This window comes from Pavona decussata, unplaced genomic scaffold (genome assembly GCF_977016875.1).
Source record: "Pavona decussata unplaced genomic scaffold, jaPavDecu1.1 SCAFFOLD_164, whole genome shotgun sequence".
Classification (NCBI taxonomy): Eukaryota; Metazoa; Cnidaria; class Anthozoa; order Scleractinia; family Agariciidae; genus Pavona; species Pavona decussata.
Genome location: NW_028145575.1, coordinates 1,601,234 through 1,623,535, shown reverse-complemented (window position 1 = coordinate 1,623,535; position 22,302 = coordinate 1,601,234). Strand labels below are relative to the sequence as shown.

At 37.2% G+C, this 22,302-nt stretch overlaps 1 long non-coding RNA gene across 1 annotated transcript in view; it reads right to left on the bottom strand.

Annotated features, from left to right (window-relative positions):
• Positions 1-1,319: 1,319 nt before the first annotated feature.
• The window catches only part of LOC146464429 (uncharacterized), a 31,432-nt gene continuing 10,449 nt past the window's right edge, over positions 1,320-22,302 (bottom strand). The window contains exon 4 of the long non-coding RNA XR_014868494.1: positions 1,320-3,065. This is a non-coding gene — a long non-coding RNA (uncharacterized LOC146464429). The remainder of the gene's footprint in view (positions 3,066-22,302) is intronic.

Genomic DNA, 22,302 nt, shown 5'->3' with positions numbered 1-22,302 from the left:
AGCCGGTTTAACGACAATCGCACAGTACAATGACTAACATTATTTTAATGAACTTGTAAATTGAACGGTTGAAATTTACATAGATTTAAGATTAAAGATGTACAGGTAATTGATCCTTTTCCATCAAGATGGTATGTCACACATCTATAAAGAGCATATGAAAGAGACAGGCCCCAGTGGAAAGTCTTATTTTTAATCTGGGGAAAGGAGTGAAATCAAAGATTTGATTAACGCGACACTAAATTACCTCGATCACGTTTTTGCACATCCAAGTAAATTGCATCCAGAAATTTACATCCTAATGAAGGTAGCGTTTCCATGAACGTCCTTTTTATATGCTAATAACGATGCCAATATCCTTTGTCAGATATTTAAAGGCTGTAAAGTTTCTGAGCTGCCGCTTTTTTTGCTCTTACTTAGAGATCACATGGATTTTTTGAATACTTGCTGCGTTGCTAATAAAGGATATAACGCATAAAGGGGGGGAGGGGGTGTGATAATTAGTATTTTGCTATACAAGCTGCATTTATTCAAGGGCAGCCTTTAATCAAGAAACCACTGAAGAAAAGTACTTGGCTAAAAAGTAAAAGTGTTGAGAAAACTGATGGACTCTGCTGGCAAGGATTTGCACGAAACAAGGTAAAATGGAATTTCTTTTGTAAATGTGAATTGAGAAAGATGGTATGATTGTATGACTTGTGTGTAATGGCATTTTTTCTTACTTCTACTTTAGGTCTAATGTCACGCATGACAAGTTTGAACTCCAAGAAATTCTTCGGCTCATCATGCCTTTGAAAGAAAACATAACATGCTCAGAGATCGTGAGGGATAGAGCAAAGCGAAGTGACTCTTTGGTTCGCAATGACGGCCAGTATCTTGGGATTTTTAACCGATGTTCGGCTACTGTGGAAATAGAACTTGTGAAACTGGCCAGGGCATCCCCTGATTTTACTACTTCCTTTCAAGAGGCTTACACACATTTACAAGCAGACTGGAAATTGATATCCTCCATTACGAGAACCTTGCGCAAAAGTGTTCTTTTTTGAAAGTGAAAATTGCAATGTTTTTTTTCTTAAGGCAGAGTATATTCACTACTTTATTGATTTTTAACTATAATTATATTAATTGTAAACACAACAATAAATGTGGCCAACTCATTTATTAATCAAATATGTCTCAACAATTATTTCGCACATTAACAAACTGATGAAACCCAAAACAAAAAATTAAACCGGTTTCTTGTAACCGTAGGGGTAACTCTTATAGCCTTCCTCAAAATCAAATTAAATAATCACTTCTGTTAGCCGGTTTAACGACAATCGCACAGTACAATGACTACCATTCTTTTAATAAACTTGTAAATTGAACGGTTGAAGTTTACATAGATTAAAGATTAAAGATGTACAGGTAATTAATCCTTTTCCATCCAGATGGTATGTCACACATCTATAAACAGCATATTAAAGAGACAGCCCCCACAGGAAAGTCCTATTTTTAATCTGGGGAAAGGAGTGGAATCAAAGATTTGATTAACGCGACACTAAATTCCCCGATCACGTTTTTGCACATCCAAGTGAATCGCATCCAGAAATTTACATCCGGAATTTCGGATATACGATCGGGTGTGATGGTTACACTGATAATGATTGTACCCGCGTAAAAGTTATTTACAACTTTGTGGAGAAAGTTGTGATCACTGCATTCCCAATACTGTAGTGAATCACGAGGAATGTAAAAAAAATATATTAAAAAATCAAAAAGAATGAGAAAAAACTCAAAACGAAAAAAAGCATGCAAAATCAAATTAAATAATCAGTTCTGTTAGCCGGTTTAACGACAATCGCACAGTACAATGACTAACATTATTTTAATGAAGTTGTAAATTGAACGGTTGAAATTTACATAGATTAAAGACTAAAGATGTAGAAATAATTGATCCTTTTCCATCAAGATGGGTTTGTCACACATCTATAAGGAGCATATGAAAGAGACAGCCCCCGCTGGAAAGTCTTATTTTAAATCTGGGGAAAGGAAAGAAATTAAAGATTTCATTAACGCGACACTAAATTACCCCGATCACATTTTTGCACATCCAAGGGAATCCGAACGGGAAATTTACACCCGAAATTTTGGATATACGATCGGGTGTGACGGTTACACCGACAATGATTGTTCCCGCGTAAAAGTTATTTACAACTTTGTGGAGAAAGTTGTGATCACTGCATTCCCAATACTGTAGTGAATAACGAGGAATGTTAAAAAATAATATTAAAAAATCAAAAAGAATGAGCAAAAAAATCGAAACGAAAAAAAGCATGCAAAATCAAATTAAATGATCAGTTCTGTTAGCCGGCTTAACAACAATCGCACAGTACAATGACTAACATTATTTTAATGAACTTGTAAATTGAACGGTTGAAATTTAAATAGATTTAAGATTAAAGATGTACAGGTAATTGATCCTTTTCCATCAAGATGGTATGTCACACATCTATAAACCGCATATGAAAGAGAGAGGCCCTCGTGGAAAGTCCTATTTTTAATCTAGGAAAAGGAGTGAAATTAAAGATTTGATTAACGCGACACTAAATTACCCTGAACACGTTTTTGCACACCCAAGCGAATCGGATCCAGAAATTTACATCCAGGATTTCGGATATGCAATCGGGTGTGACGGTTACACTGTTAATGATTGTACCCGCGTAAAAGTTATTTACAACTCTGTGGAGAAAGTTGTGATCACTGCATTCCCAATACTGTAGTGAATCACAAGGAATGTAAAAAAAATATATTAAAAAATCAAAAAGAATGAGAAAAAACTCAAAACGAAAAAAAGCATGCAAAATCAAATTAAATGATCAGTTCTGTTAGCCGGTTTAACGACAATCGCACAGTACAATGACTACCATTAATTTAAGTACTTGCAAATTGAACGGTTGAAATTCACATAGATTAAAGATTAAAGATGTACAGGTAATTAATCCTTTTCCATCCAGATGGTATGTCACACATCTATAAACAGCATATGAAAGAGACAGCCCCCACTGGAAAGTCCTATTTTTAATCTGGGGAAAGGAGTGAAATCAAAGATTTGATTAACGCGACACTAAATTACCCCGATCACGTTTTTGCACATCCAAGCGAATCGGATCCAGAAATTTACATCCAGGATTTCGGATATGCGATTGGGTGTGACGGTTACACTTATAATGATTGTACCCGCGTAAAAGTTATTTACAACTTTGTGGAGAAAGTTGTGATCACTGCATCCCCAATACTGTAGTGAATCACGAGGAATGTAGAAAAAAAATTTAAAAAAATCGAAAGGAAAAAAAGCACGCAAAATCAAATTAAATAATCAGTTCTGTTAGCCTTACCAGGCTAAATTAAAAGTAGAAAGCAACAGCACACTGATGTGTTTCTTTCAAATCTCTCTGTTATATTTCTAAAAGTAATTAAAACATGAAAAGTTCTTTTTCTTCTAATCACAAACAACCTCTTTAACTCACGCTTGAAACTCGAAAGCAAAATTAGCATTAGTGTCAAAGTCCTCGGGGGAGGAAGTTTAATCTTTTTGTTCTCTTGAGTTTCTTCGCTACCTCTCACAATCCCTTTTAAAACGTCTTCATTCACCTCTAGAGGGTTGCTCTGATCTTCTTCTTCATTCACGTCAAACTGTTGTTGAAATGGTGCTCTCAGTACCCCCACCTCTCCGTCGTAATCTCTGTCCAGCATTATTTGAGTACATGTAGCTACCAGGCTAACTTCTTGAATGAGAGCTTTCAAATCTCTCCATTCCTCCAGTGTTAGAGCGATGCCCTGCCTCAAAGGATACCATTTTGTGATTAAATTTACTATGATAAAATTTTCTGAAGTGTATTCTTACAGCACCATTCCAAGTCGTGACAGAAATCTTTGTCTCAGCGTCTCCAATTTTAAACATCTTGTCTTTGAAGTAATTTCTCAGTATGTCGTAACTAATTTTACTGGTGGTTTTATAACCCCATTGGATAATAGCCTGTAAATTTATAAATGAGATCATCATCAGGTAAAACTTTCATCGTAGATCACTTCTTAAAATAGTAATGATTTTACACAGGAGGGGGAGTGAGTGAGTGAGTAATAAAGCTAAATTTAGATGAAAGTTACAAAAAAAAAATGGAAAAGAGTAGTACTATCAAAGATTGTTGCCACAACCCTAATAAAGGTAGCGTTTCCATGAATGTCCTTTTTATATGCTAATAACGATGCCAATATCCTTTGTCAGATATTTAAAGGCTGTAAAGTTTCTGAGCTGCCGCTTTTTTTGTTCTTACTTAGAGATCACATGGATTTTTTGAATACTTGCCGCGTCGCTAATAAAGGATATGACGCATAAAGGGGGGAGGGGTGTGATAATTAGTATTTTGCTATACAAGCTGCATTTATTCAAGGGCAGCCTTTAATCAAGAAACCACTGAAGAAAAGTACTTGGCTAAAAAGTAAAAGTGTTGAGAAAACTGATGGACTCTGCTGGCAAGGATTTGCACGAAACAAGGTAAAATGGAATTTCTTTTGTAAATGTGAATTGAGAAAGATGGTATGATTGTATGTCTTGTGTGTAATGGCATTTTTTCTTACTTCTACTTTAGGTCTAATGTCACGCATGACAAGTTTGAACTCCAAGAAATTCTTCGGCTCATCGTGCCTTTGAAAGAAAACATAAAATGCTCAGAGATCGTGAGGGATAGAGCAAAGCGAAGTGACTCTTTGGTTCGCAATGACGGCCAGTATCTTGGGATTTTTAACCAATGTTTGGCTACTGTGGAAATAGAACTTGTGAAACTGGCCATAGCATCCCCTGATTTTACTACTTCCTTTCAAGAGGCTTACACACATTTACAAGCAGACCGGAAATTGAAATCCTCCATTACGAGAACCTTGCGCAAAAGTGTTCTTTTTTGAAAGTGAAAATTGCAATGTTTTTTTCTTAAGGCAGAGTATATTCACTACTTTATTGATTTTTAACTATAATTATATTAATTGTAAACACAACAATAAATGTGGCCAACTCATTTATTAATCAAATATGTCTCAACAATTATTTCGCACATGAACAAACTGATTAAACCCAAAACAAAAAATTAAGCTGTTTTCTTGTAAGTGTAGGGGTAAGTCTTATAGCCTTCATTCACTTTGAGAACGCGCTTATCAAACACAAGAGAATAAGTCTTTTTTACAATGTGCGAATGTATATTAAATCCATAATTGCGGGAAATGTAGAAGAATGGCACGTATATTTTCTTGCCAGAGAGACCATTCGCTCGCAGTTGTTCTTTGGACAGAACAAGGTCTACCATCACGTCGTGATTGACAACCTTTTTGGCGCTCAACATTTTCACGCTCAGTCCCCGATCTTTTGTAATGTTCACAACATGTTTGTCCGTTTCGCTGTTGATCAGTTTACATGAATAATTTTTTGCACCACTGCTCACAAATTCGCTTATGTGTCGACCAGGTTGCAATTCCGAAGTTAGATCGCCCAGATAATCACCCTTGGGAGGGTTCCACCCATTGGAATCAAACTGAAAAATTGTCGAGTCAGTATCACAGTAATAGACACGCTCTTGCAATTTATCCAAAACTTCTTGATGTAGTTTCAATCTAGCCCACTTTGTGGTGAAGAGAGCTACCACCGCTTTCGTTTTATTCCCGGTGCTGACAAAATCCCTCTTGTGAACCGATTTGACTAAGAGGTGCTCGTAATTAATCAGCCTTGCCATTACTTTGCATGAGTCATTCATTAACAATTCATGGAAACGAGAAACGTCTCCTACAATTTCAGTTTCGGATTTGTTTGGGTCTTGGCCAAAATAGCCCCAAGCATTGTTCAGGCGCGCGCTGAAAGTTTCTTTGTTCTTTCGTCATAGTCTAACTCAATTCCTTTGTTTTCTTTGTAATTTTTTATCTATTGATTTTTCAGTTCTTCTGTAGTGCACCATGTAGGCCAGCCAGACGATTGTTGCTTGCTCTTCAGAAAAACGTCTATTTAACTTTTGAAGAGTCCTACCACGCGATCCGGGTAGTGCCACACTTCGTGAAGTAAAAGGTAATGAAGTAAGAAATTATGGGCAGTAAGAACTGAGCAGTGCAATTCAATGGAACAACCTTGCAACCTTGTTACTGATCTTTGTATGTCTCATTTTTAAATATCCCAGTTCTGAGAATTAAGTGCAAAATCAAAAAAATATCCCCTTTGTATGTTTCACTTTTAAATATGCCAGTTATGAGAATTTGGTGCAAAATCAAAACAATATCCCCTTTGTTTTATTTATTTCCTTCAGACTTGGTTCCGAAACCGCTGCCGAGATGGCAAAAAGACAATGTAAAGAATAGTACTGCCTCAGCCCTTCCACAGTCTTCCGAGTCCGTGACGAGACCAGACAACACCTTAATGTTCCACCTGTCGTCCACCATTTTTCTACTGCAGCACCAAACGGCCTGGAGTCCCCTTTTTATCCCATTTAGACCAGCCAGTTCAATGGAAGAATACGGATTTTTTATTAGTAACACTGATGAGCTATTACATGTAATCGATGCATTAAATGTTTTCTGCATAATCTTTCATGCTAGTTATTTCTCATACATTTTTTTACTCTGTTCTCTCTCTCCTATAGTTCTGCCCTGAAAAACATCCGACAACTGATTTCGATCCAGAATGTGTTGCATGAACCTATTTCTTTAAAGGCTTAAACCCTATTCGAAAACATGATTTTTTGTCTTTTAATTAGGAGAATAGTGGCATGCATAGCTTCTACCTGCCACCGAGACGAAAATTGCGGACACTGTCAGAGGCTGATAAGAAAGGTTTGCCCTGAGTCAGTTAATAGGATGAGGACGCACCTCTCTAATTAAAAGCAAGAAATAGGGGACCGGAAGTAGACTAACCATTGTGCTTTAAGTTATTAAAAAAGACAAGTAAACAGGACTTATATCAACTGATATGAGAAGTGACTCTCAAATTTTGTCACTATAAAGATTTTGTCTTCAAAGTCAGCAACCAGCAACCGACGTCGTCTAGGATATATATATTTATCCCTGTCACTTTCACTCTTTACCACGTTTCACTCAGTGAGCTTCCTTCGCATCATTATCTTCATTCACAGTACCAAGTTCCTTCACGAAGATGTCTAAGCAAATATGGTAAGTTACCTGCAGTTTACAAAGCCTTTAATATTTGGTGAGCCCAAAACGAAGGAAGAAAAAAACTCCGAAACTGTGCATCCGGTTTCATTTTAGTTTTTCTTATCTCAAGCTTTCGGTAGGAAACTAACTTCGACTATTTATTTTTACCAAAGGTGACCGACCTTGTCAAAGGCGTCGTCAAACCAAATATTCAGTTCAACAGCAAGCCCGATTAGAGAAAGCCCTCGAAATTGAGAAGTATCCGGGAATTGAGATGCGCGAGGATCTTACGCGAGAAGTGGACGTTGGGGAGGACAGAATTTAGGTGAGATAGTTATTTTTTTCCTCGATTAATGACTATAGCCAAAATGAAAACTTCACAACTGAAAAGAGTTCTACTCTCGTACTTGCTCATCTACCGTTGACACGCTTTGTGAGAAGAAACAATTATCCAGGTTTACTTTCAGTGTTATTAGTTAACTTTGTCGAGAAAAATGTTTAGTCTTTTTCAATTGCCATATTCTGCAACAGTTGACAGTTCGGTTTACACCAAAAACTTCATCGTCCATGTTTGGCCCCCAGCTTGGGGTATTAAGGTGATTTCCTCGAAATAAAGTTGTCTTAAATAATATGTAAGTGATTACTAATATCAGTACAAAAAACGTGATCAAAATAAATAAGGTCACCGTACCAGCAAAAGAGCTACGACACTGGTTAAGTTATGCTATCATTGCATTTGATATCCCCCGCCTCTCAAATATAAGTTTATTTGATCACTTTTTGCTATGTCTGGTGGAAAAGAAATTCCATAGACAAACCAAAACTTAAGAAAACGTTAAACTGATATGTAACATGTTTGAAGTCCTCGAGTGATGGGAGAGCACGTGTTTCTGCGATGCCTAATTAAAATAACGAGAAAAAAATGATAGGTTATGCTGTTCATTTAGGAGAAAAATAACAATTTAGCCTTTGGCAGCCAAAACTTAAGTTATGCTTCTAAGATGCCTCCGCTTCGCACACGCTAAATGAAGAAAGAAATTATGGGCAGTAAGAACTGAGCAGTGTAATTCAATGGAACAACCTTGCATTCTTGTTACTGATCTTTGTATGTTTCACTTTTAAATATGCCAGTTCTGAGAATTTGGTGCAAAATTAAAACAATATCCCCTTTTTTTTATTTATTTCCTTCAGACTTGGTTCCAAAACCGCCGTGCAAGATGGCAAAAAGACAATGTAAAGAATGGTACTCCCTCAGCTCTTCCACAGTCTTCAGAGTCTGTGACGAGACCAGACAACACCTTAATGTTCCACCTGTCATCCACTATTTTTCTACCGCAGCACCAAACGGCGTGGAGTCCCCTTTTTATCCCATTTAGACCAGCCAGTTCAATGGAAGAATGCGGATTTTTTATTAGTACACTGATGAGCTATTACGTGTAATCGATGCATAAAATGTTTTCTGCATAATCTTTCATGCTAGTTACTTCTAATACATTTTTCTCTTTTCTCTCTCCTATAGTTCTACCCCGAGAGACATCCGACGACTGATTTTGATCCGGAATGCGTTGCATGCACGTATTTCTTTAAAGGCTTAAACCCTATTCAAAAACATGATTTTTGTTTCTTAATTAGCAGAATAGTGGCATGCATAGCTTCTACCTGCCACGGAGACGAAAATTGTGGACACTGTCGGAGCCTGATAAGAAACTTTACTACAGGTAGTTAACGTATGCTTCATTTGCCTTGAAGAGACATTCAGGGCAAGGCAAATGCCATGCTTTGGGCACTTTGTCCACTCAAAGTGTATTTAAAGGTAACAAAAACTGTCATTTGCTCCTGTATGATGTTTCAAACTTCTAAACGAAATATTTATTTCGTTTCAGATGGATGAAAGAAAGAAACCAGGCCAGCCAGAACAGCCTGATGTGCCGGGTACAATTCTGTCAGCCGTCAGAGGAACATATGGCGGCTGACGAGGAAATCATAGGAAACTGGCAAAGAGTAAGAATAGTATTTTCATTTCAAACGATATTTCTCATGTTAGTTTACAACACATTCATGGACAAATGTAAACAATTAAAGAATGCAGATTTTTTATTAGTAACACTGATGAGCTACTACATGTAATCGATGCATAAAATGTTTTCTGCATAGTCTTTCATGCTAGTTATTTCTCATACATTTTTTTCTTTCTTTTCTCTCTCCTATAGTTCTGCCCCGAGAGATATCCGACAACTGATTTCGATCCAGAATGTGTTGCATAAACCTATTTCTTTAAAGGCTTAAACCCTATTCGAAAACATGATTTTTGTGTCTTAATTAGGAAAATAATGGCATGCATAGCTTCTCCCTGCCACCGAGACGAAAATTGTGGACACTGTCAGAGGCTGATAAGAAAGGTTTGCCCTTTGTCAGTTAATAGGCTTAGGACGCACCTCTTTAATGAAAAGCAAGAAATAAAGGACCGGAAGTAGACTAACCATTGTGCTTTAAGTTATTAAAAAAGACAAGTAAACAGGACTCATATCAACTGATATGAGAAATAACTCAGATTTTGTCACTATAAACGTTTTGTCTTCAAAGTCAGCAACCAACGTCGTCTAGGATATATATATTTATCCCTGTCAGTTTCACTCTTTACCACGTTTCACTCAGTGAGCTTCCTTTGCATCATTATCTGCATTCACAGTACCGAGTTCCTCCACGAAGATGTCTGAGCGCAAAAATGGTAAGTTACCCACAGTTTACAAAGCCTTAAATATTTGGTGAGCCCAAAACCACTGAAAAAAAAACACAACCTGTGCATCCAGTTTCATTTTACTCTTTCTTATCTCGAGCTTTCGGTAGAAAACTAACTTCGACTGTATATTTTTACCAAAGGTGACCGACCTTGTCAAAGGCGTCGTCAAACCAAATATTCAGTTAAACAGCAAGCCCGATTAGAGGAACCCCTCAAAATTGAGAAGTATCCAGGAATTGAGATGTGCGAGGATCTTGCGCGAGAAGTGGACGTTGGGGAAGACAGAATTCAGGTGAGATAGTTATCTTTTTATCGCATTATTACTATAGCCAAAATGAAAAGTTCACAAGTGAAAAGAGTTCTACTCTTGTACTTGCTCATCTACCATTGACACGCTTTGTGAGAAGAAACAATTATCCAGGTTAACTTTCAGTGTTATTAGTTAAGTTTGTCGAGAAAAATGTTTAGTCTTTTTCAATTGCCATATTCTGCAACAGTTGACAGTTCGGTTTACACCGAAAACTTCATCGTCCATGTTTGGCCCCCAGCTTGGGGTATTAAGGTGATTTCCTCGAAATAAAGTCGTCTTAAAAAATATGTGAGTGATTACTGATATCAGTACAAAAAACGTGATAAAAATAATAGGTCAACGTGCCAGCGAAAGAGCTTTGATACTGGTTAAGTTACGCTATCATTGCATTTGATATCCCCTGCCTCTCAAATATAAGTTTATTTGATCACTTTTTGCTATGTCTGGTGGGAAAGAAATTGCATAGGCAAAGCAAAACTTAAGAAAACGTTAAACTGACATGTAACATGTTTGAGGTCCTCGAGTGATGGGCAAGTACGTGTTTCTGACGATGCCTAATAAAAATGACGAGAAAAAAAAATGATAGGTCATGCTGTTCATTTAGGAGAAAAATAACAATTTAGCCTTTGGCAGCCAAAACTTAAGTTATGCTTCTAAGATGCCTCCGCTTCGCACACACTAAAGGAAGTAAGAAATTATGGGGAGTAAGAACTGAGCAGTGCAATTCAATGGAACAACCTTGCATTCTTGTTACTAATCTTTGTATGTCTCATTTTTAAATATGCCAGTTCTGAGAATCAAGTGCAAAATCAAAACAATATCCCCTTTTTTAATTTCTTTCAGACGTGGTTCCAAAACCGCCGCGCAAGATGGCAAAAAGACAATGTAAAGAATGGTACTGCCTCAGCCCTTCCACAGTCTTTAGAGTCCGTGACCAGACCAGACAACACCTTAATGTTCTACCCGTCATTCACCATTTTTCTACCGCAGCACCAAACGGCGTGGAGTCCCTTTTTTATCCCATTTAGGCCAGCCATTTCAATGGAAGAATGCAGATTTTTTATTAGTAACACTTATGAGCTATTATATGTAATCGATGCATAAAATGTTTTCTGCATAATCTTTCATGCTAGTTATTTCTCATACATTTTTCTCTCTTCTCTCTCTCCTATAGTTCTGCCCCGAGAGACATCCGACGACTGATTTTGATCCGGAATGTGTTGCATGCACCTATTTCTTTAAAGGCTTAAACCCTATTCAAAAACATGATTTTTGTTTTTTTCAATTACGAGAATAGTGGCATCCATAGCTTCTACCTGCCACGGAGACGAAAATTGTGGACACTGTCGGAGGCTGATAAGAAACTTTGTCCACTCAAAGTGTATTAAAAGGCAAAAAAATGTCACTTGCTCCTGTATGATGTTTCAAACTTCTAAACGAAATACTTATTACATTACAGATGGATGAGAAAAAAAAACCAGGCCAGCCAGAACTGCCCGATGTGCCGGGCGCAATTCCGTCAGCCGTCGGAAGAACATATGGCGGCTGACAAGGAAATCATGAGAAACTGGCAAAGAGTAAGAATAGTGTTTTCATTTCAAACGATATTTCTCATGTTAGTTTACAACACATTCATGGACAAATGTAAACAATTAAAGAATGCAGATTTTTTATTGGTAACACTGATGAGCTACTACATGTAATCGATGCATAAAATGTTTTCTGCATAATCTGTCATGCTAGTTATTTCTCATACATTTTTTTCTCTGTTCTCTCTCTCCTATAGTTCTGCCCCGAGAGATATCCGCAACCGATTTCGACCCAGAATGTGTTCCATGCACGTATTTCTTTAAAGGCTTAAACCCCATTCGAAAACATGATTTTTGTCTTTTAATTAGGAGAATAGTAGCATGCATAGCTTCTACCTGCCACCGAGACAAAAATTGTGGACACTGTCAGAGGCTGATAAGAAAGGTTTGCCCTTTGTCAGTTAATTGGCTTAGGACGCACCTCTCTAATGAAAAGCAAGAAATAAAGGACCGGAAGTAGACTAACCATTGTTCTTTAAGTTATTAAAAAAGACAAGTAAACAGGACTCATATCAACTGATATGAGAAATAACTCAGATTTTGTCACTATAAACGTTTTGTCTTAAAAGTCAGCAACCAACGTCGTCTAGGATATATATATATTTATCCCTGTCAGTTTCACTCTTTACCACGTTTCACTCAGTGAGCTTCCTTTGCATCATTATCTGCATTCACAGTACCGAGTTCCTCCACGAAGATGTCTGAGCGCAAAAATGGTAAGTTACCCGCAGTTTACAAAGCCTTAAATATTTGGTGAGCCCAAAACCACTGAAAAAAAAACACTGAACCTGTGCATCCAGTTTCATTTTACTCTTTCTTATCTCGAGCTTTCGGTAGAAAACTAACTTCGACTGTATATTTTTACCAAAGGTGACCGACCTTGTCAAAGGCGTCGTCAAACCAAATATTCAGTTAAACAGCAAGCCCGATTAGAGGAACCCCTCAAAATTGAGAAGTATCCAGGAATTGAGATGTGCGAGGATCTTGCGCGAGAAGTGGACGTTGGGGAAGACAGAATTCAGGTGAGATAGTTATCTTTTTATCGCGTTATTACTATAGCCAAAATGAAAAGTTCACAAGTGAAAAGAGTTCTACTCTTGTACTTGCTCATCTACCGTTGACACGCTTTGTGAGAAGAAACAATTATCCAGGTTTACTTTCAGTGTTATTAGTTAAGTTTGTCGAGAAAAATGTTTAGTCTTTTTCAATTGCCATATTCTGCAACAGTTGACAGTTTGGTTTACATCGAAAACTTCATCGTCCATGTTTGGCCCCCAGCTTGGGGTATTAAGGTGAATTCCTCGAAATAAAGTTGTCTTAAAAAATATGTGAGTGATCACTAATATCAGTACAAAAAACGTGATAAAAATAATAGGTCACCATGCCAGCGAAAGAGCTTTGATACTGGTTAAGTTACGCTATCATTGCATTTGATATCCCCTGCCTCTCAAATATAAGTTTATTTGATCACTTTTTGCTATGTCTGGTGGGAAAGAAATTGCATAGGCAAAGCAAAACTTAAGAAAATGTTGAAGTGACATGTAACATGTTTGAGGTCCTCAAGTGATGGGCAAGCATGTGTTTCTGCCTAATTAAAATAACCAGAAAAAAAAAATGATGGGCAAGCTGTTCATTTCGGACAAAAATAAAAATTTAGCCTTTGGCAGCCAAAATTTATGTTATGCTTTTCTAAGATGCCTCCGCTTCGCACACGATTAATGAGGTAAGAAATTATGGGCAGTAAGAACTGAGCAGTGCAATTCAATCGAACAACCTTTGCATTCTTGTTAGTGATCTTTATATGTTTCATTTTTAAATATGCCAGTTCTAGGAATTAGGTGCAAAATCGAAACAATATCCCCTTTTTGTGTTTCATTTTTAAATATGCTACTTCTGAGAACTTGATGCAAAATTAAAACAATGTCCCCTTTTTTAATTCTTTCAGACCTGGTTCCAAAACCGCCGCGCAAGATGGCAAAAAGACAATGTAAAGAATGGTACTTCCTCAGCCCTTCCACAGTCTTCAGAGTCCATGACGAGACCAGTCAACACCTTAATGTTCCAACCGTCATCCACCATTTTTTCTACCGCAGCACCAAACGGCATGGAGTCCGCTTTTTATCCCATTTAGACCAGCCAGTTCATTGTTTTCGTCTGGTCAGAGCAATCAGTTTCCACCTTCCGCAGAAACTGGAAGCATGCCAGTCACGCGTGAGGGTAACATGTAACGCAGGCTTTAAATCGACGAATCTATTATTGCTTTTGAGGCCACTCTTGTCAGTTTTCTGATGCCTGTTGATATTAGTTAGTTAAAGAGTGATTTTACTTGACCCGTGAAACAGAGAATAACAACTAGTAGCAAATACCTAGAAGTAAACAAGAGAAGACAATGGAGTAAGTGCATAATAGCGTGTAGTATGCTACTACGTATTTTACGGGTTAAGTACAATCACTCTAAGGTTTACTGCGTGGTATTAAATATGATGTAATGTTGAAGCTTCAGGCTTATATTTTAACAAGTCAAACTTAAGTTTTTTCACAATTGTATATAAGCACATATTTTACTTCTCATTTTGAACTTGAAAATGACCGTCAGACGGTCGAAACATCGTTCTCTTTCAACGTTAACTTTTATAGTTAAATCAAACTTTATTTTAAACATTTTCAAAGAAATGCAAACCGTGCAAGCAATTTTTTTGTTTTTTTCAGTCAAATGTAAAGCACACAAATATTTGTTGGTTCACATGAGTAAATTGAAAGTATTTGAAAAAAAGAAAAAAGGTCAACTGTAAAATTAAACCTTAATGTGACGTGACCAGACAACACACCAGCCATGTTTCACCCACCGTCCACCATTTTTCTGCCACAGAACCAAACATCGAGTCCCTTATTTATTCCATTTCAACAAGCCACTTTATTGTTTTCACCTTGTCACAGCAATTTCCCATCTTCACAAACTGCAAGCATACCAGTCATGCATTACACGTGAATTTACATAGAACACAGCCTTTAAATCACCCAGTTGATTTATGCAGTCGAGGCCACTCTTGTTTTCTGATGCCTAGTGATACTGATTCGTTATAAGGTTTACTGTGAGGTATTTAATAAAATGTAACTTTGAAACTCCAGGGATATATTTAAACCAGTCAAACGTTATCTTTAACATTATGAATGAAATACAAACCGTCCACAAATTGGTTGGATTGTTTTTTGTTCTATTCAAATGATATACCCATTCAACATTCCCACCCCATGTAACCACTTGGGTGTAGGGACTAGATTCAAGATTAAAGATAAAGAAATAATTGATCCTTTACCATCAAGATGGGTATGTCACACATCTATAAAGAGCATATGAAAGAGACAGCACCTGCTGGAAAGTCCCATTTTAAATCTGGGGAAAGGAGTGAAATCAAAGATTTGGTTAACGCGACACTCAATTACCCCGATCACGTTTTTGCACATCCAAGCGAATCGGATCGGGAAATTTACATCCGAAATTTCGGATATACGATCGGGTGGACGGTTACACTGATAATGATTGTACCCGCATGAAAGTTATTTACAACTTTGTGGAGAAAGTTGTGATCACTGCATTCCCAATACTATACCACGTTTACAGGAATGCAAATCCTGGGCCCGCGCCACTTGTCGTGTGTTGTTGCGTTAAAGAGGCCCTTAATTATCTGTTTGGAGTTCATGTTGAACAATAAACTTTAATGTTATGAAATGAACATTCGACTTTGTGTTCAAGTTTAAAGATAAATCCTTAAAATCAGAGGATGAAACAATTGTCACTTTTAATACAAAAGATAAAATCAAGTTTAGGGTTTACATTCTTGTAAAGTGGAAACGTGTCCAGTGTCCCTTTTTCAACCTCATTAAACCCCTTACAAGGAAAATATAAAAGCTAGTCTTGCCTTATTCCACCATTAAAACAATGAGGTCTACCATAAGAAGAAATCCCCTTTCCACATAGAAAAAATGATGTTTGTGTTGAGTACTTAGAACACTTAATACTAGGACTGAAGACTACCATATCACATGCCAGATTCCCTACATACATATTGGTCAATTTTTCCCACTGTTCTTAAACTAGCATGCACTAAACCACCATGCACACAAATGGAGGTTTTCTTATTGTATCATCACATTATTGAATTGTATAAACTATGCAACCACCACAATACTAAAAGAATGAGGAAGCACAAAACGTATATGTGGTACTGGCAAGCAGTGGCTGAATCTAAAGCAGTCAGTACATTGAAGCATATGGAACATAGCATGCAGAGACACGTGAAACCATATTTGTGGTAATGTACCCAAAAGTGTGAAACGGAGAAAGTGTGAGCAAGGCAGTGATGAGTAGTTCACTTTTGCCACATCTCTTTCCATAGAGAAAACTAATCACTGTCTGTAACAAAAACTTCTCAAGCAATAAATTAACAGACTCTTCTCTGGTGTGAAATGGTTCGATAAAAAATTTGTCATGAATTAAATAGTGCTACAAATTCTCCACACTCTAAATGACAGGTGATAATCGTTTCATTCATACCACACAGAGCCTTTTTGTGTTTTGACTTACAATTTCCAGTTACCCCTTGTTTCATATGACCTGAAGATGAGACCACATTAAATCTTGTGCTGAAATGATGATCAATCACATGTGTTTTCAACATACGCCCACCTTTTATAAAAAATTAATGACCAATCACAAAACAACTTGACCTTATTTGGTCATGAAATTATCTGATTGGTCAGAACGATTTTCTCTTTGACCTCTTCCATGCATGACTAGCCGATCCAATCAAAAAAGAGGGGTTCCTCTCATCTCTTTTCCCCTATACCCCTAGTCATGTGACCCATTTTCACACTAATATAAAGGACCAACACCAACAAACTTGCTCACTCACACGCATCCAGTGTGGAAGAAAACTACACACAATTGAGAGAAAATGGAATCAACTGTTGGAAGTTAGGTGTGCTACGGCCAAAGACCACTCTTTTAGGAGATGCCCTGGCAGCCAAGACTAGCGCCAATACGAGGCTGCCAAGAATGTCCAAGGGCAACTTAAAAAAGTTAAGGAAATCACTGCTAGATTTCCACCAGGAGAAGTTGTGATTGATGGCAGCAGTCATTTCAAACCTTTAGTGGAAAAAATAGCAATAGATTGCAGCAGCGCATAGGAAACCTTACTTTAAAGTTTATGGAGAGAGAGAGTACTGTTTTTGTTTCTCTGTCTGCTTCATTAGGATACTATTATGCTGAGTTCTTATTTATACTGCGTGCATTACCATAGACAGAAGCGAAATTTTTGTGCTCATTACCACCAGAACATATTGACTGGAATCGTTCATTTTAACTTTCTAAACAGACCATATGACCCTTGGAAAGAAATTTTTGAGTCAGTACTTGAAGATAAATGAGACCACATTTAATTTAAAAAAGGAACAAATAATGAAGTTGAATTCAAAAGTAACTTACTATCACAGACTATCGCGGATTTTTTCAACAAAGGTTGCTTCTGTAACCATATAGACCCAAACAGTTTGTGTTTGCGAGGAGTATACTTTTAAATTGATCACATTCTCTCTTTCTTTTAGCCGCTTCCTAAAAACAAAAATTGTTTTGTTTGGTATTGGAGAGTTATCAATGAACAACTGAGCTGTAGCATAGATGCAAAACATAGACATTGGACAATTACCTTTAGGAACTAAGGGTACGTTTTTTGGGAGAATCAAAAGACGGATTTGTGATCTCAGATCATTCGGATCATGGTGCATCAAAAGAACAGACGAATCCACTCTGGGAGTGTTAAACAATTTTGTCTTTGATTTGATAAATAAACTGTTTGAAATTGTGAAACAAAAAATGTCCGTTGTTTTTCACCATACCCTAAGAGCTTAAAGGGTTTTATCCTCACCCTACCCCTAGTTTTTTTGTCATCTTCATTAATTATTTAGTACAAAAATACTTTGTACTTTTAATTTTCACAATTGCCCTGATAAGCCTTACACATCCCATTGAATTTGTAGCGGAACGTTCTAATGCTGTTGTCTTTTCCTTGCTTTCTTTTTTAGTTTGACCCTTGGCTGCTCTTAAAGCTAATTGTACAAATAAAACGTTTTTGTGTTTTTTTTTTTGTGGTTCATTTCTGACTGTGCACAAAGATAGCACTTTCGCACATGCAAAATGAAGTCCTTTGCTTATCAAACATTGGTGTAAAATTTATGCTTATTCATAGTTTAGACTGATTGTTGTTACGCTAGTTTGAAAGTTTTTGTGAAAATTACATTTTTCTTAAGAAATTTTTTCTGCATTAAGTTCTTGGGTCGTTTTTGAAAGAGAGTGCCAACGACTCGCAGAGGACATCCTTGTTGTTCAAAGAGTAACATTTCTTTCTGACATTGCAGATATTGAGAGCATTTTTTATATGTTTGGATGAGGGGTGGAATCTCCCAGAGACAGCCTGTTGCGAGCAGCCTGGACATTCAAAATGCAAGCGATGATGGTGCCGATGGTACTTTTGACACTCAATTGAAAACTGAGCAAACTACTTTTGTTAAAGATCCGTGCTGTCTTCTACCTGCACCGAGAGACTGATGGAAACTGTGTACCATCTAGTTATTTTTACAAGGTGAAAAGTGAGCTCCACTGTGGAGCAACATCAGAAATGTACAAGGGGTGCTAACCCCTGCTAGCTAGGGAACCTTTAACTGCAACAGACAACCACATTTGACCCGACAAAGGATAGAAGTGAAGCAATGATGGTGGACATGATAACATATGGTAGACAGTGACACCACCATACCCACTGTAAATAACCAATATCAGGCAGACACCAGGAGTGACTGGTGACTATTTCTACACCTTTAGACGTACTACTACACCTCATAAGTAAATGATGTTCATTGCCTCGGGGCCTCGGGCCGCGGGCTGGTGGCGGCTGTGCCTGTCCCACCACTTATGCTGCAAAGCACAATGAGCAAGTTGTTAGCCTCGGGGCCTCGGGCCGCGGGCGGCAGTGCCTGTCCCACCACTTATGGTACAAGCACAATGGGCAAGTTGTTAGCCCAAACATAGAGATGGGCAACCACACTCAAGGGTAAACACTTTCATATCGACCCAGGAGTGGGCACCCTTGAGGACTTTTCCAAGCGTGACAGTACGACCAACTGTTGGCCTAGATTATATAAGGCCACCTGTCCCAGCCATTTTATGACTGACCTACAATGTATCCTCGGTCAACACAGATCTTGTAGAACATTCAGTCCAAGGTAACCACTAAGGGTCATATAAAACAGTCTAAAAGGTTGCAGAAAGCTTCTGGTGCCTGCCGATACAGGCCATGTTCAGAGGACCAGGAGGTGGATAAAGACTACCAGTACACATTTTGTAAATGTGGAGTGATTATTTAATGACATTGAAAATAAGGTTTGAGTAAGTTTTAAGTTTCCTCATCCGTTTGACTGTTCAATTGTTGAATTAATAATAAGCTCATGTTTGTGTAGAGGAATGTGGTTTTCTATTCAATTTATGATGTCCTTGGTTGTTCGTATACTCTTTTCATTTCAAAGTCATAGGGAAAGGTATAGGTATACTTTCAGACCCATCCATGCAATAATTTTTTTTTGTCTCTCAGCAGCTACTCATTTTATCTGTGTGGGACTACCATTACTTTTAATGGAAGTGTGGCGTCATTAAAGACTGCATGTTAACAAGAGCAAATGATCAGTATGTTGTGTGAAATGAGATAAGCATTCAAGAAACTGTTTCCTTTTTAACAAAAAAATCATGCTAAGATGCTTGCTTTTAGCATGAAAGTTAATGTGTTCGGTGACAAATATGCCAACCACTTTTTTCATAATAATGATCTGTGACACATAATAATGAGCAACTAACCAGGGAAAACAGCAGACGCCATGTCACTAGGCATAGACAAAGATTTCAAATATTTTTTGAAAATGCACAATACTAAAGCAATTATTTTTGTGTCCTTGGTATAATGTTTCTGATTCATCTTATCGGTTAGTCCATATTTGAAATAATAGGCTTTTGTTTTTACTTCTAATAGATTGGCAATACAGGACAAGTGTTTGTTTATGCAAATTTATGTTGTTCATTCATTTATTATTTGCATTCTGTTTGAACTCAATTAAAAACTGAAAACCTTTTTTCTTTGTATGTTTGTTCTGCCACCTACCCACAAGAAGAATTTTATGGGTGATGTGTAGATTGTGCATATTTCTACATGGTGCAAAGTCATCTTCAAAGAGTAGAAATTTATAGTTTGTTTAAGAGTTTAGTTGTGTGTGTTTTTTTTGTGTTTTAGTTTTTTTGCAATCACTGGGATAGTAACTCTAAAAAGTTAATTAAATATGTGTTTTACCACAACTAAATAAATTTTTATTGCTTTTTTTATTGCATTTTTCATGATATTTTGATTCATATTTTTTAAAGTGTTTATATCTTACTTCATATTTCCTGATTGTGTTTACAAAGCTTTCAAATTTTTTTATATCATTTTGCAAAGTTTTTCATATTCTATACACTTGCAGGCAGCCAATTATATGGAAGAGAGATATTCAGCGTTAAGAGAAAATGGCGTCAATCGCCAAGACAACCCAGCATTTGTCCTTTACCAAGAATCCACTCCACTGGTAGATGCGCTAGATGTAGCACTTAGTGAGGACACACTTCCATATATAGCAGCCATAATGCCACAAGAAGTTACATGGCAAATGAGGATATCATGGCCCTATGAGGAACTTGACTAGTTTATATCACGCCATCATTATCCAACAAGAAAACTGATTATGCCAAAAAAAAAACTCCAAGTCATTAAAAAGATCATTGAAACACGTATTCTACCCTTCATCCTACGAAAGAAATTATTGTTCTTAGCATCAGTGTGTGGCCAATCCCGATTCTATCATTTAAACGTCTAAAAACTTTAATGCAGTTTTTTCCAAGTTTACAATCCAGCTTCACCTGAGAAGGAATTAAGTGGTACTATGAAAAATTGCTTAAAATACAGAAGGTACATCAACTCACCCATGGTGATTTAAATTACAAACTTCACTGACACTGATGAAGTCACAGATCCGATGTTCAATATGAAGTCTATTTTGGAAAAGCAAAGGCACCTCGTGACGCCTTATTAGAGATCAAATGAAACTGATGAAGGGATACCCTTTGGCCTGTCTGCGACCAGACTCTGGAACTCGTTGTCCAGTAAATGAAGAAAGAGGGAACACCTGTAACCTCTTTTAGAAAGGCAGTTCATGGCCATTTTTAAACAATTAGACCATTTCATAGTCCAATTTTAAGCAGCATTTCACAATTTCCCAGCCAGCCATTTTAGTATATTCTTCAAATAAAAGAATTTGTAGATAAGCATCTTAATAGTACACCAGAGAAAGATGAACATTAGCATTTGTACTGCAAGGACTCCTTTCGCACTCACTCCCCTGAGCAGCTACCTAAAGCTGGTTATGTGGCAACTTGGAGCATCAATCGAGCGAGAACGTGGTCAGTCTTTGAATGCAATGGAAATTTGTTTAGATTCACTCCGAGCATGGGAAAATGGAAATTTTTTTGACACAATATAAACCTTTAGATCTATGTTTGAAGCTTGTGTTCCTGTCATTGTACCATACTTAAAATAATTAAAAAGTTACAAATTACTTAGCGTTTTGTAAACATAGTAAATCTATTTTCTTCTTTGTTTAGAACACTCTACAGTTTAACCAAAGAAGAGTTTGAGATACCCAGATATGAAGTGTTTTCTGACATGCATATGGGTTTTGTCATTTGGAAAGGGACGTTTGATAGGTAGATCAAACTTATGTTTCCGAGTGTAACTTAAGGGTTGGTAATGAGGCATTAAACCACATGTAGACACAGCAATGACATTTGTAAAGAGACTATCCTCGGACAGTGCCACCTCAAGCACAAGGAATATTAGTATATCAGTGAGTTATTTAAGTTGCCAATTCTCAATGAATGACAAACGAGGTTGACCCTATCTCAAAATGCCTTACAAGGACAAGACCAAGCAGAATCTGTATTTGCAGAAATGGAGAAGAAATAATCTGTCCAAGTATAAAGAGCACAACAAGCTAGCTCTGAAAGGAGAAACCTAAAGAATGCAGAATGGAAATGGGACAAAGCAGGCATTGATGGATTTAGTGATGAACAGTGGAAATAGCAAATAGATCCACTGGAACTGGAGATTAACTGCAAGGAGACCAAAAGGAAAGAAGTTATTGATGATGACCATCCCCTTGCCTTTTGTTGTGTGTTTTTTTGTATTCCATTTATGCTGTCCATGGTTGTTTGCATTTTCTTTTCATTTCAAAAACAGGGAAAATCACTATACAGGGATACTTTCAGACCCATCCATTCAATGTCGACGATTTTTCGGTCTCTTCTGTAGCTACTCATGTTATCTGTCTGGGACTACCTCTATTTTCGACGGAGGAGTGGCCGAAATTGC